The sequence below is a fragment of the Stylophora pistillata genome, chromosome 8 (genome assembly GCF_964205215.1).
Source record: "Stylophora pistillata chromosome 8, jaStyPist1.2, whole genome shotgun sequence".
NCBI lineage: Eukaryota > Metazoa > Cnidaria > Anthozoa > Scleractinia > Pocilloporidae > Stylophora > Stylophora pistillata.
In genome coordinates this window covers 10,172,603-10,188,239 of record NC_142526.1, presented here as the reverse complement: position 1 = coordinate 10,188,239, position 15,637 = coordinate 10,172,603, and positions in this window count along the sequence as shown.

Here is a 15,637-nt window from a genome sequence, read left to right as displayed (position 1 = left end):
TAACCTTCAAGTCATTTACACCATCTTGAAAGTCAATAGAGACAATAAACAAACGATATAGTGCGTATAGCAATCATTTACATTTTTATCACACAGTTTGCAATTCAATAGTGGAGGCGCGGTGGCCTCATGGTTAGTGCGCTCGACTCCGGATCGAGTGGTCCGGGTTCGAGCCCCGGCTGGGACACTGTGTTGTGTTCTTAGGTAAAACACTTTACTCTCAGAGTGCCTCTCTTCACCCAGGTGTATTAATGGGTACCGGCAATTTAATGCGGGGGTAACCCTGTGATGGACTGGCATCCCATCCAGGGGGAGTAGAAATACTCCTAGTCGCTTCATGCTACAGAAACCGCAGTCAAGCGCCGGCCTGATGGGCCACTTGGCTCGTAAACAGACTTTACCTTTACCTTGGCAATTCAATAACATTCCTAAACAACATTAGTATGTATAAGACAATCATTTATGCGCTTGTACAAACAATTTAGCGGTAATTATTTTCAATATTTACATATCGAATTCCCATTGAAAAATACCTGTTCCAAAATTATTTTGTTTTGAATTTCAGATAACCCTCTTCAATAATCTCTCTATTCAAACATTTTGGTAGATAGGTCTGCATAAAGCGGTACCACTGCGACACTTTTACAGTGTCGATGTTTCTGTGCAGAGCTTCAAGTAGTTGTGTTCGAAACTCCCCCACTGGGCTTCTCCTTGCTCTGGCCTCATCGCCATTATCCATGCGTCTTTGAATTTTCAGATATGAGATATCAGCTTGACGCCGCTTTCAAACTGCTTATTGCCTGCTCCATGATGTCAAGGAAACGACTGTAGGGAGGAAGCATTTAAACTCCGTATTTGGGGCGGGAATGACCGGGTTTCGGTGGGCGCGTGTTCCGTAATACACAAAGATCACCTCCTCATCGGAATCTACATTCGTCGGCCCGCCTGTGCCAAGAAGTTATCGAAACGCGCGGCATTCATTCCGCCAACAGCTGCTGAGGAAAGCACAAGTCCATTGATAGGCAGAATTGCCATAGTCACGGTCATGTTTCGTCCTCGCCGACCGCTCACTTGACGGTACGCCCTCTTTCCCTGTCGCGCTCTATCGTGTCTTCTGGCAGTCCAGATGCTGTAGCCGCATTCTTATTTATTTATTTATTTATTTAAGGATTTGTACCAAGTACAGGAGCAGAAACAATAGGACATGGGTCCCCTTCGAGGTTTAAGCTCCAACAAACCCACCCATCCCACCCCAGGGGAGGACATCCATCGATCACACAGTAATCTAGTGCGTGGGAAATTAACGTCTCCTACCCCTAACCCTGCAGGAGACGGGACCTCCGTTTATTCGTCCCTATCCGAGAAGACTAGAATATCTGACCATTTCTTGATGTTATAGAAATTATTTTAAGACCTTGAGTGTTGGTCCGGCCGGGGCTCGAACCCTCGACCTCCCGCACAACAGTTCAGCGCTCTATCCACTGAGCTAACCGGGAGGCGGTTATTCGTCAACAAATACACAGTGGCGCATTACGGCATGGTTCCTAAACCAAGTGGAGTAATCGACTCGCTTGTTCAGCATATCAAGTTTGTTTAGGTCAGCAGGGAGGGGCCTTGCAAGTTTCACTCAGAAGAGCATCCCATCTAATGTCCTTGCCGCGGTGCGGTTTATCTGAGCAAGGGTGAGTAAACAGTTTTCGTTGATAATTTTCTCTAGGCGATCTCTCATCTTATCATCTCCCCGCACATTGTTTCTACCTCCTCGTGATGTCTCCTGGATCCTGCCCTCTCTGATGTAGCGCCACAATGCCTCTTGCCGTTGATCGATTCACTCCGAGCGAGTCCGCGACCACAAGCTAATCTTCCTCATCGTCATCAAATCCACTCACGATTCTCTCTCTGTGTTAGAGTAGTATTCGGTTTCTTCGAAGTGAATTAACAGGACGAACCCTACTGAATGTAAATTCAGGAAAAATAGGTGTTCATTTGAAAATCGCTACTTACACATTTAATATAAAAGACATTGATTTGTTTGTACAAGTGCATTAATAATTGTCTTATTCATACTACAATGCCGTCCAGTAATGCTTTTGAGTTCCAAACTGTTCAGGAGAACGTGACGTTGCGTTACATTTATGGTATTTTTAAAATGAGTGACAGGGATCAAATGTCAAGTACTTTTACTTTGTTCGAGATTTTTCCTTGTGAAGATCGAGTATTCGTCAAGGAGGTTTTGTCCTTAGTCAGAATAAAGTAAAACTTTGAGTTTAACCGCGGATTTATTGAGTCGTTCTTAACACAAACAGTGTGATGAAATGTTGATGAATGGTTTATACACTATATTGTTTGGGACTTATATATCTATGTCTATATGTGTATTTTTTTTTACCATGTAAATATGACGTAATTCAACTTTGATGAATGGTTTATGCACTATATTTATGAATGGTTTATGCACTATATTGTTTGGGGACATATATATACATATATTTTTTTTTTACCATGTAAATATGACGTAATTCAACTTTTGGGTTGCAAAGTTATATAAATAAACTATCTATGTTTCTATCTATCCATTGTTTCTATTGACTTTCAACATGGTGTAACTGACTTGATGTTAGCGCAAATGAAAGTTTATTTTTCTCTTTTGTTTAACGAATGACCCACAAGAATGCCCATAATTGTTATTGAATGCTGATTAAAATGCAAAAATCGTTGTTGAATCTGGTATACGCGCTAAATTTTGTCTCTAAAGATTGTATTTTCACGCACTATTTCGCCTTTCAACGCAAATGATGCGTATTTTCTCGTAATGAACAGCAAAAGGTGGAATGACAGGATAGTTGTGGGCTGGTGCGCCGTCCGTAAATGAAAATCACATGTATTTCGGTTGAAATTTAGCCTTGCCTGTGAGAGAAAATCATTAAATCTTTGTCCATTCATTCCACCGAGAAATGCTGAGCGAAAAACGAGTCCGTTGGTGCACCATAGAGCCCATTTCTTAACAACGTGGAGCAAGCAACAGGTGCCTTAAAAGTAGCCGTAAAAGCGGACACTAGTCGTCCTGCAAAGAAACATTAGCACTATCAGGGCTGCTGATAATGAACAGGGGTACAGGTTTATGCAAAAGTACATTCCAAGATGTTTAAATAATGAAGAAATTGAAGGATAAGTACAAAACACTACATTACAATACACGGTAATTTTGAAATTTCTTTTTCCTTAGTTGATTGTTAATCAGGCCTGATTGTTATTACTACACACATGTTTGTCAGTTCACGTTAATGGTTGACCATTTCGAATAACCGATCGTATAAAGGTGTAATTGATTGTGCGTCTCCATGTAAACTGCATTATTGATTGTCTCAAAAACGTCATTGATTGTCAAACTATGCAATTGATTTTCTATTGGTGTTAATGATTAACCATTGCGCGAGATTGAAATTAAAGTATAGTTGTTATCTTTGATTGTCCAAAGAAGCAATTGTTTATCAGTTCATGCTATTGAATGTTAATACATGTACAAATAGCGTTCTTGAAAGTTCGTTCGCGTTAATGAAGTTCATGGAAGTGCTAATGAACGTATATTTGCCGTAAATATTTCAGCCGAACCGCATTTTCAGGCAGATTTGTAAAGGAAGATCGAATCATAATTATATGTAACTGTCTTGCACCCTTTAAGTTTTTAAGGCTTTTTGCTGCTAGCCCATAATATAGCAATGAAATTAATCGTCGAGATGAGAATACTTTTACGGTTGGTTTTCAAAACTAAAAAGTGCTGACGTTGAGCTTATGTTCTGTCACGCGTTGCGTTAACCGTGCTGATCGGGCATTCCGAGAAGTCTCTCTGTTGAGTGGTGTCATTTGCCAGCGGTGTATAGATCGTTTTCACGTGACCATTAAGTTCTTTTCAAGGGTTACTTTGATAAGCCTTGCTTGAAAAGTTGATGCCCATTATTTCTGGATAGAGTATTCTTTTTTTGCTTCATTCTTAGTGCCCTTTCGAACCATTAATAAGAATTCCTATGATTTGGTGAACTATTGTTCAAGGTAAAACTCCTTCTGACCATTGAAGAAGAGAGTATGAACTTGGTACATTATTGTACTTGCTCAATTTTTTGTCTTTTCTACATTTTGAAGGACGCTCTAGTTACTGTAGCTGTAAAGAATGGTTACACCGAAATTGTAAGTCTGTTCATAGCGAACGGAGGCGATGTCAACAAAGGAGTATGGGTACGTTAGAAGCATGAATTGCATTGTTATTTAGAGTTTAGTCAGAGCTCTTTTTGTCATATTTTGCATGGTTTTCAAAATTTTCTTGGAGTGTAGTCGTTCTAAAAACAGATTGAACTGTATATCCTAACGTCGGTCATTAAAGAAGAGAATATGAGGTTTAAATACTACCTTATCACATTAAATTTATTACATATTTTTTTTTCTTTCTCACATGTTGAAGGACACCATACTCTTTGCAGCCGTAACAAATGGTCACACTGATATTGCTAAGTTGCTCACAGACAACGGAGCTAATGTCAACGAAGCAAGATGGGTACGTTAAAAGCAAAAATTTTATTTGCTATGACGGGTTTAGGCAAAGATTGAAAGTCAAATTTTGTATGGCTGTTCAAATTTTTCCTACTGGTGAGGAAAACGTTCCATGAAGTTGCGAGCTCTTTTTATTCCTTTCATGTTGTTTCTTTGGTAACGATGTATTGCCAGCCTAGTCATACAATAATTTTCTCGTTTGCATAGAAATGCCGTAAATTTCTTGAACCCGGGGGTAACATGTGAAGGTGTAGTCTGATCGTCCGGGTGAGTGTATTTCTGAGAAGGAATGTTGTCGGTGGTAATGACTGACGTTTCGACAACCTGTGCGGAAGTCATCATAAGAGTCAAGTGAATGATTGTTGTCAGTAGAATGTTCTTATTCCAGTTCGTGTAAAATGATCGGTTGGTTTTGCCGTGATGTTAGTGGCTGTAAGACTCAAGTGACGTAAGTCGGTCGTGATTGGTCTGTTTCGATCTGTCGGTAAAGTTAGGTCGTTATTTTTCGGTCGTTTGTGATGTTTATGTCATGAATGAGTCGTTTGTATGGAGCGGGTAGTTGTTGACATCTGTTTAGGGGAGTCTGTTCTAAGTTAGTAAACCAGCTTTCCAGAGTCAGTCGTTGAAAATAGTCAGTGCTGTAGGTCAGGCATTGCGCAGAGTCCCAGTCAATGTTGTGCTCCGACGAAGGGCTAACGCTCGAAACGTCAGCTTTTGTAATCGGTACCGTGGCCAATTTACCATTTCAACGTTGTTGATATATCCAAATTATAAATGTTGTGGTTGGTAAGTCGATGGTGTTCAGCAATGTGACTGCTGACATCACCTTTCCTCGTCGCCCGTCTGTGTTCAGTCAGTCTTGTTGTGAGGTTTCTGCCAGTCTCACCGATGTAGGAGGCTTGGCAGTCGGAACAATTGATCTTATAAATCATTCCCTGTCTGTTCCTCGGTTCGTCTTCGTCTTTAACGTTGGTTAGTAACTGACGTAGTGTGGTGATAGGTTTGTGGGCGACGTGGATATTGAAGGGTAGTAAGATGCGCGAGATGTTTTCAGACATGCCTTTTATGTACGGTATGGTTGCTGTAGTCGTAGGGGTAGCGGTGTCGCTTGTTTCGGTAGTGGTAGTGGGTCGGTGAGTGTTTCGTCGGATGAAGTCGTTGTTGTAGTTGTTCTTCGAAAAAACACGGTGAAGGTATCTGTTCTCGTCGGATAAGTTGCATACTAGTTGTGCGCGTCGTGTTAGAGTTCTGATAGTTGTGGCTTTGTGTGATGTAGGGTTGTTGGATGACTCGTCTAGGAATCTGTCGGTGTGTGTCGGTTTCCTGTAAACTGTCGTCCGTAATGAGTTGTCGTTGTGGCTTACCAGGCAGTCTAGAAAAGGAAGTTTGCCATTTTCTTCGACTTCTCTGGTAAACTGTATGTCAGTGTTTTGTTCGTTAAGGTGGTGGTGGAATGCGTCGATTTCGTCGTGTCGAACGGCGGTGAATGTGTCGTCAACGTAACGTAACCAAAGCGGTATTGTTTGTCGGCAAGTCGAAGGGGCGCATTCGTCGATGTTCTGCATCATAATTTCTGCTATAACAACAGAAACTGGAGACCCCATGGCAGTGCCGTGTAACTGTTTGTAGTGTTTACCGTTGTACTGAAAGTAAGTAGACGTTTTTAGCCAAATGTTTAGCAAGTCCATGATGTCGTCTGTCGGTGGCGGTAGTGGGTCGGTAGATTGTCGGATTGCAGTCTCAGTACATTGTAATGCCAATTGAAGTGGAATACTTGTGAACAGTGATTTCATATCAAATGACATTAGTTTGTAGTCGTCAGGTATCTGAACAGTCTTGGTAGCGTTAATGAAGTCTTCAGTGGATTTTAGTTTATGTCTGGATTTGTCGGTTAGCGGTTGTAGTATTGTCGTCAGGTACTTGGATTGTTGGTATGTGGGAGAGCCACAGAAAGAAACAATAGGTCGCATCGGGAAACCAGGTTTGCAGTGTAGTTTCGGCAAACCGTACAGTTTCGGTAGCTGTGGTACCGAGCACCTCAGTCGATAGTACCGTTGGGTGTCAAAGGCGTTCGTTTTCTTGAGTGTCATTAGTTTACTCTTGAGTTTACGTTGAAGTGCAGGAGTTGGGTCACGTTTGAGTTTTTCGTAGGTTCGTTTGTCGTTAACTAGTGCGTCCATTTTGTTGTAATAGTCAGTTTTGTCCATAACAACAGTAACTCGTCCTTTGTCGGCTGGTAGGATGACTATGTTCTCGTCGTTTCTCAGTCGTTTCAGTGCGCGTTGTTCGTCATTAGTCAAGTTGCTGTCATGTAGTGACGTTGATTGTATAGTGGAGGAAATTCTGCTTCTGATGTTATCCTTGGTCGGCTCAGATAGCTCTCGTTGCCGAGACAGAGCCGCCTCAACACTAGATGCAATAGCCTCGGTCGGTATACGTTTAGGAGTTACTGAGTGTTTTAGTCCGTATTATAGTATGATAGTTTTAGTCCGTATGATAGTAGTCTTGTCTAAGGAACGAGAAGAAATGTTGCTTACCCAGTTGTCGTCCGGTTTCCTTCGTTTCTCTTCTTTGTTGCGTAGCAGTCGTGTCAATTTTTGTTGATGTCCAGTGCGGGCGCGTTCAGTCGTCTTGTTGGTTCGTTTGTCGGCAATTGTCGTAACTGTGTCAAGTAGGTTGGAGTCTAGTAAAATAAGAACAAAAACTTCAGATTTGCCAGGATATGATTGTGTGTTGTTTAGTGAGATTGAAGCTGCCTGCAGTGGAATAGATATGGAATTCATTCTCACTTTGTCTCTTGGATTGGTCAAAGAGGTTTACTACTCCTTCAATAGTGGTAAGTTAACGCTGATATTTTGCCATTTTTTACCACTGGGTTACCGTATTGCTCGTACGTTTTCATTCCTTCGTAACGGATGGAACAAATTTCTATCACTTGAGACTTATGAATGAGAATTATTCATGACTTAAAATTTGAATATTAAGTTTATCATGGATATGTTATCTCGCTTTTTTTCATATATATATATATATATATTTCAGGTTTATATTTTACCGAATGACAGTTTGTTTGAAAACAATAAAATGATGATATAATGTGAGGCCTATTTGAAGTACCGTATCTGCGCGACAATAAAAGTTTAAGGACCTGCTGTCAACTTTGTTTTTCTTGAATTTTAATCAATGCGATCAAAACACGATAACACCTCTTGCTTTTCTCGTTATGAATAAAAGAGCAATCGTATTACATTTCTATTCATATTTTCGAGCTAAGGTTTCTTGCTAAAACCTTAAGTGAGTTCAGTCTCGTTTTTTCTGGAGCAGTTTCAAGTGATCCTATGAAAATCGTCTTTAATGGTAATGTATGCTCAAGATTCTTACAGAAAATTCGACAGTTTGTATGATTTAATGCCAGCAAAAAAATAAATGGGTACATTTATTTCCTTTTCATGTATCTCTCCCTATGACAGCTGAAAACTATAACTTTTGTGAATTTTTCATTGGCTGATAAAAAAAATTACCTGTTTCGAATAAAAGAAAAAATTTCTCTGATGATGATTTTTAGTTAGTTAGTCAAGCCCCTGGCTCCAGGTTGGAGCATGGGCCATCGACAAACTACCGCCACTGACGCCTATTTTCTGCCAGCTGTTGCAGCTTCTTCCAGTTCTTTCCTGATGATTTTTGGTCAGCTTATAAATGTGAAAACAGTAGATTCGAGTTTATTACCATACCTCTTCATCAGCGACAAAAATTAAGTGGTAAAACATGTATACTAAGGAGCTTCTCCAAACCCCCGGGTAAAGCAATGGCATTTTACACATAAATGTTTCGCTCAGTTACGGCAAATCACGCCAACTTGAGACACGCGATTTTTTTGAAAGATCGCGCGAACGAAAGAAGACTGTTAACCGTCGCGCATCTAGTGTTGATCAATTTTTTTTTCCTCGTTTTGTGGGACAAAATTACTATTTTTTGTTTTTGTTTTATGAGTCGCTATGTGGTTATTATGTCTGCCTTCTTTGTAAATCGGAAAGTAGACTGTAGGGGATTGCTAATACCGTCAAAATGATTCTATTTTTGAAAATTCATGGGCTTACTCACAAGTCGATCGCTTTTTCAAGTTATCAGAATTTTAAGGTAAAACAAATTGATAATTGAGATCCCCAGATGCCAAGGTCACTTTCCGTCATGTAAGTGTCCTGGAGCTTTCTTGTTGTATTCTTTTTTCGTTTTTGTTCTGGTCTTTGTTTTTCCTTTTTTTGTACCGATCAGATTTCATGAGGCAAACACGAAGAATTAATTACTGTGCGAAACACTGCTTTTTGTTTGTGGAGAGCAATTCAACTAGTAAAGTTGTGATTGCGTTTTGCATCATAAATCTGAGCGAAAAAAGGCTTACATTATATCTCTATTGGGGGCCAAAGCAAACTTTTGAATTAGCGGGCTGTACAGTGAAATGCAGCCCGCTGAAAATTGACCACTCATATCGCACGTACTATAACTGAGAAATATAAAAATGGGGTGTAGTTGACAGAGCTGAATAATGAAATGCTACGTCAGCGGGTATGCGGTCAACAACGCGGGCTCAAGTGTCCTAGGTCTAAAATTTAGCGAAATTAGCGGAAAATAACAAGGGCAGACCTTTAAAACCGAGGAATTCTCTTTTCGTCGAAGGCACTTTCCTATTTCCAAAGGTTTAAAGGAGAAAATTCATTTTTGAAAATTTTTAGGGGGTGTACCAAAGTTTTGGAGGTTGTTCTGTAAAAGAAAAGCGGCAAGGAAAACGACGCCTCGAAGCAACAGAATAGGAAATCAACCATGCGAACGACTCAAAATCTGTGTTTCCGCGGCAAAACCTGGCGCATGCGTATACGTTATTCAGCTCTGTCGGAGTAGTTATTTTTCGCTGTGCGGGGTAGCTTTAACTTTCAAGTCTGCTTTAAAAAAATGAAAGCTTTTTAGCATTTCTCTCGTGTAGTTTTGTTCATCATGATGTACAACTTTCAGGATGGAAAGGGTCTTGCACTCAGAACAGAAACATCAGACAGAAATGTAAATTGAATATTCGCAGTGGTTTTTGTTGTATTCCAAATCAAACTAAAAGACAACGCAACAGCCACTTCACGGCGCATGACTGGAACAGTTAAACTGAAGGATAGAACGCCAAACACTGATGACTCAGTATCTGGGGGGAGGGGGAAGGGGAGCTTGTTCCGTTTGGTTTGTCGGAAGTGCCAAATTTAGATGGGTGTCGCCTTTCTAGTTTAACCCTTATTTTCAGTGTAATACAGTTCTTTGCGCGAATGATAGTTATCACTTAAGAAGTGCGGGTGCGTAAATTAGATTAAGGTTTATGAAGAGTTCAGTTGGGGCAACAAGTTCAAGTGACATATACGTAATATGCGCAGATCACGCGGGCAACTCTCAGAAATTTGACTGTTGTCCGTGCCCCGTGGGTGGGGAATTTGAACCTTGTCTCAGTCGGGAAAGAAAGTTGAACCAGCAGAATACACAAGGAGTTTTAGTGGTGCAAAGTTTAAGTTTAAGGGTCCTTTTCGTATTCCACGTCGTAGAATGATGGTTACGAGCGAAAAACCAAAAACTATTGCGTGACTTTACTAAATTCTACAACATTCGATGATCACTGAAAGAATCGTTCGATAAAGAATTGTCATTGTGTGGGGCATTTGAACTCAAATTTTACCGGGAGGGGACCGGGAATTTGAACAAAACAATCTTCAAAATTTCAAATGCCGTGGGGGGTGCCGAGGGGGGTACCGAGGGGATGTTGAAGCTTCGAATTCATTGTTATTAATAAAATGATTCAAATAAAGAGCAGTGATTCCTTTTTCTAGTATTTTCAACCTAAAAAAGAAGTTCCATGCGCTATTTGAGCGTGACTGTCATAGAGTTCTCTTCACACTGCGCATTTCATTCGATTATGTTGTCAGAAACTTACGAGATAGTTCACTTCACTTACACAACAGCGTTGCATTCTAATTTTAGAAAATCCTTTTAAGTCTATTTAGGTTTTGACGTCAACGCGGCGCGTTTGCAAAGGAACTATGTGTGTTTGAACAAGTTATTTTAACGCTTTTTGCGTGGTTTGAGTAAAGCATGACGAGTAGACACATAACATTTGCCTTGGAAAAGAAAAAATGAAAAGTTTTTCAAAACGCCTTAGATTATTGACCTTTTCTCAGCCAAGATGCATTATCAAATAATTTCCTGCTGGCTGAATCTTGAGGGTTACAAATTAGTTCTTTAGTGTTTTAAGTGTTTTCACAATAAACCTCAGATATCACCGGGGCAACCAAGGTCTTGAGAAAACCTTTGGGTGTTTATGAATATATCATTTTCATAATTTGTCAGTGTGTAGTGAACTTAAATACGTTAGTTATTTGAGTCAGGTTTCTTGTATGGATTGTAGAAAAGCTCTCTAGTGAGGGAAAACCACGAACTCTTCAACAAAAATATCACATGGAAATTTTACATACGAAGTCTAATTCAGCGGAATATTGCCACTGCACCGGCAGGAATATTGCATGTGTTTTCTCGAAATACTACTGCTCCGGCGAATGTTGCTGAAAGGTAAGTCCATATTGTAAATCGTACAAACGTTCCCATCAGAAACTTTCGAAAAAAGCTGATTTCCGCTCTGTTAATTTTATCGTGCTAATGTCCTGACCTTCAAGCACAAGTATATTGATGTTATTGCGTGTCAGCTGAGCCGTCAATGGCGCAGTTTAAGTTTAGGCGCACGTGTAAATATTAGTAAATTAAAAGGCTAATGTACCTTGCCCTTTCTTTTGTTTTTCAATAAAAAGAGATTAACGCAAGTCGACTCAGTAATACACTTTTTTTTCAAATGAAAATTTTACCTATAAAATGGCCTTCTTTGTCTTGTTTAAAAATTTTTATTTCCCACGTCTCCAGTAATTGCGTTAAGCACGTTTGTGCTTTATTTGGGGCAAAACGGACGCATGAAAATTAGTTGGATTATATAACTCTGTTAAAGGGTCGGCAAGTTGGTTGCAATCATTTCTTATACTGTCTTATGGGTCACATACCGTTCAGAGTGGCTTAAGCCTCAAGCTTGGAGCCTATAAAGACTCTCGCAAACGGATTTCAAAATCTTGCGCTCTAACTGAATTTATTATTTCTCACGTACTTTAAGGTTTCTCATGTATATTTTAACTAATGGCTTTGCCATAGCAAATTACTGCTATGGTTTAGCACCTATAAAATCAATCATCCTTCTAAACATAATTTACTTTTTGGTTCCCTTTCTACTCGCTTCAAACACTTTCCCACAGTGGAAGTGCTTGCTCAGAATAAAGGAAAGCACATCTTAGTTACTTCCTCTTTCCTCAAGTTTGCGGGAAACCATGCTCCCCCATACCCCGCTCAGGGAGGTGATGCCTGCGGCGTCACCATCGAAGGCTATGCGATCAAACGATCGCGTTCCTTGACAGCAAATCTACTCGAGAATCCTTACAATTGAACTTAATGTTCTTGCGAATTACATGAAATGTTTTTGAGTTGAGAGTTTGACGTTGTTTCAGTTGGAGTTACAAGTTTGCAAACTGGCAGTTATTAAGTCGATTTTTTAAAAGTATTTTAAGCTTCAGCAGAAGAAGTGGCATTTTGCATTTCATACAATTATTTTAATATATCATGCAGTTATAGGTTTGAGGGGGGAAGGGGCATTTATTTACTTTTATGTAACACGAGAAACCATGCCTCTAAGCAGAGCCTCCGGGACTAATCCTGATAAAACTTGTCAACCACTGCGAAAAACGTTTAAAGAAACTGCAAGAAAAAGTGCCGGATTGACTTGATTGATCAACGCAGACAAGTTAAAACAATAAAAATTCTGTAGAAAATTTGTTGACCTGTGAATCTCTACTTTGAAAAGATCAATAGTCACGTGTAATCTTGTGCATCAAGTCGATAATTTGTCGACTCAGTTTTGCCCCGCAGGCGAAATATCAACTGTGCGTTTAGTAAAAACTTATTTTACCACTACTGCGGAAGGTTTACCATGAGCGTAACAGCATAGCAGCATAACAGGAACGACACAAGCATATAGCTGACGAAATATGCTTTCATTGTTTCAAGGGGCATTTATTCGGAATCAAGTTCTAATGAAAGGGAACTTATGCCGCTTGGCCGAGGAAGACCTGGGCTATGATCAATTCATGTTAGGAAAAATGTCCATTGGTCAAATAGATAAGTTTTTTCATGCTTAGTTTTTCATATTTGAGCAAGGCGCTGAAATTGGAGGAGATTTTCAATTTTTTTACATAAGTTAATGAAAGAGAATAGAAAACTAAACGTCTTCAGCCTTACGAGCCTTCTATGCTTCGCATTTACATCAGAGCTGGTGAAAATTTCAGAGCTCATGTAGACTGTTTTCAGTAGTATTTGACCTCTACTCAAAGAGTCCGGTTTATGCATAAACATAAAAACAAATCGCTGAAAAAAGTTCGGAAGTCTCGGACTATTTTAGTAAAGGATTAATTTAGAAAAACAAAATAACGGCACTACAAAAAACAAAAGAAAAAAAATTAGCTCTTAAATACTGTAATAATTATTTGTGTCACGCGCGCGCGCAAATAATGTTACGTATCTGAGACGTAACAACGAAAAAGAACACAGTAACTCGTTTTTCTGTTGAAGAGAGACGTACATTTTCTGAAAGCAAGAAATTTTGATATATTTACAAATCTGAAATGGGTAATTGTCAATCTCGCGTTTGCTGCTGTTCAGAGACGATTAGCGAGACTTCCGTTAACAACCGTGCCTTAAAAAGAGGCCGAAATTTCGACAAATGCGCGCTTAGCCCATCTGAGTCAGTGAAAAGCGCGAATTCAGAGAGAGGCTACCAAAGTTCAAGATCCTCTCCACAATCACCGCTTACACCATTGGAGCGCCTTCAAAGAGCGAGAAATCGCTGTAGTAAATGGCAGAGTCGGTTGGAAGAAGCCTTGGCGAGATCAGAGCGGCTGAGACAAAGCGTGACTTCAGGGTCTGAAGAGAGATCATTCCTTAGCTGTTCGTCATGTGACAGCAGGAATGAGCACCATGGGGATGCAGAAGATAACTACAGTGCAAGATCTGGCAGCGTTGCATCATTCCTGGCGCGGCTTCGAGGTTCAACGGAGGACCTACGTCGGAATCCGACATGTGGTGCTTCAGGTCAGGAGTTTGACAGCGCTTCTGCCTTAGAAGAACTTTCTGATGACTTGCCTGACTGGCTCATTAATGATCTAGCCGCAGTTTCGTCTGGAACGCTCAGTCCTGGAGAGATTCCCGACTCCCTTGACCCGGAAATCGCCGCCCTCTTGCCTGAAGGAAGCATCTGTCCCAGCATTTCATCTAACTCATTCTCAATAACTCATTCTCCTTTGCGTGGTCCTCCTTCGCCTGATACAGACGCAAATCGAACCAATAGCACCAGGAGCATCAGTGATTCTTCCCCTTCTCCCACTATAAGTCATCTTTTCGATCCACCGCGTGCAGTGCGCCAAAGAGCATCCGTTCGGCGTCATTCGGTAGAAGGTTCAGTTACTAGCAGTGGGAGTGAGGACAACGTGAATGCTGAGAATATACAAGAGAGACAACTCCCGACTATGCACACGGTTGTTCAGAGATTCCAAGGCTACCTAAGAAGAACTACCCTTCGAAATGCTGTCAGACCGCTGGAGCGATTTTCAAGAAGCATAGATCGCTCGACTCGTCAGTTTCAAAGCAACTTGCCTTCTTCTGGAAGACCCACGGGGGATTCTACACAATTGTCCAATTTCGGCAACTCCGATTCCGTAGAGTCAACCAGTCTCAACGACGCTTCCCCTCGGAGATGGCTGAGTGCGTTGAGAAGGAGCTCCCGTCCCTCTGCAAGGGTTTCGCCTTCTCCCTACAACTCGGGTCCCGCGCAATCCAACAGTGTCAGCAACAGTCCCCCACGGAGATGGCTGAGCGCCTTGAGAAGGAGCCCCCGTTCCTCTGCGAGAGTTTCACCTTCTCCCGGAAAGGTGAAGAAAATTGAAGTTCAACCTGACGATGACAACAAAACTAAGATGTTTTGTATAATACAGCCATCGCTCACCGTCGACCCTATTATGGTGGAGACGTCCGTTATTGAGCACCGCTCATGCGAACAAGCGTCAGGGTCGACGCCAGCGTCACCATCAGCAGCTTCCACCAGCACTATCACCAGTATTTCTTCATTTGAATTTGAAGAGGTAATCAACCTAAGCTCTCCTGCGTTGGATACGACCACCAACGCAAGTCCTGCCGCGGATTGCGGCGGGACGTGAGAGCTGGGCCCTTTTTAGGTACTTGGCCTCAGGCGTCCACGGGAGCATCGAACCGGAGGCATTAGAGGTAGGACCCTTATGGAAACTCGAGGGGTGGTATATATATAACAACTTTATTTAAATAATAACATGTAACATATTATTATTAAAAAAGGGTTATAGAAGGGAGGAACTTAATCCTCATTGTAAACTATACCCCAGATCATTGTAAACTATACCCCAGATGGTCGTGACTGGTAAACACGGAACGTAGGGTACGTAAATTTAAAACTTCCCCCACCCCAAAATCTGATAAATTCACTGCACTCCTCTTCTCCTTCAAGTTTTAAAAATTATCCATGAATTTGCACCCAAGGCGGATCAAGGCTGAGGTCCCCCTACAAGGGGATAATTTACGCAAAACGATAAAGCCTTTTCAGCCAAAATCGCGGCTTCAAGTTAAGCCTGGTGCATGGTGAGGCGTCTCCATGTTATATCTCCCTGCTTTACACTCCTCACCCCCCCCCCCCTTGTAGTTGGGTAACCGGTGACAGAAAAGTGACATTCATGGCATTTTGTAAAGCCCCAAAGCCCCACAGGAAATTTGTCATGGTAGATATTTAAGAATTTTTTCCACTCAGAGTATAATCAAAGGAGACCGTTATCTCTCTTGAAACTCATTAACCCGGTGAAAAGTGGTCTAAATGAGTATTTTTACTGAAATTCCTCCTAACCGCGAGAGATTAAAATTCCGATGCCATCTCCTGGAGACGGACTCCTCTAACGTACAC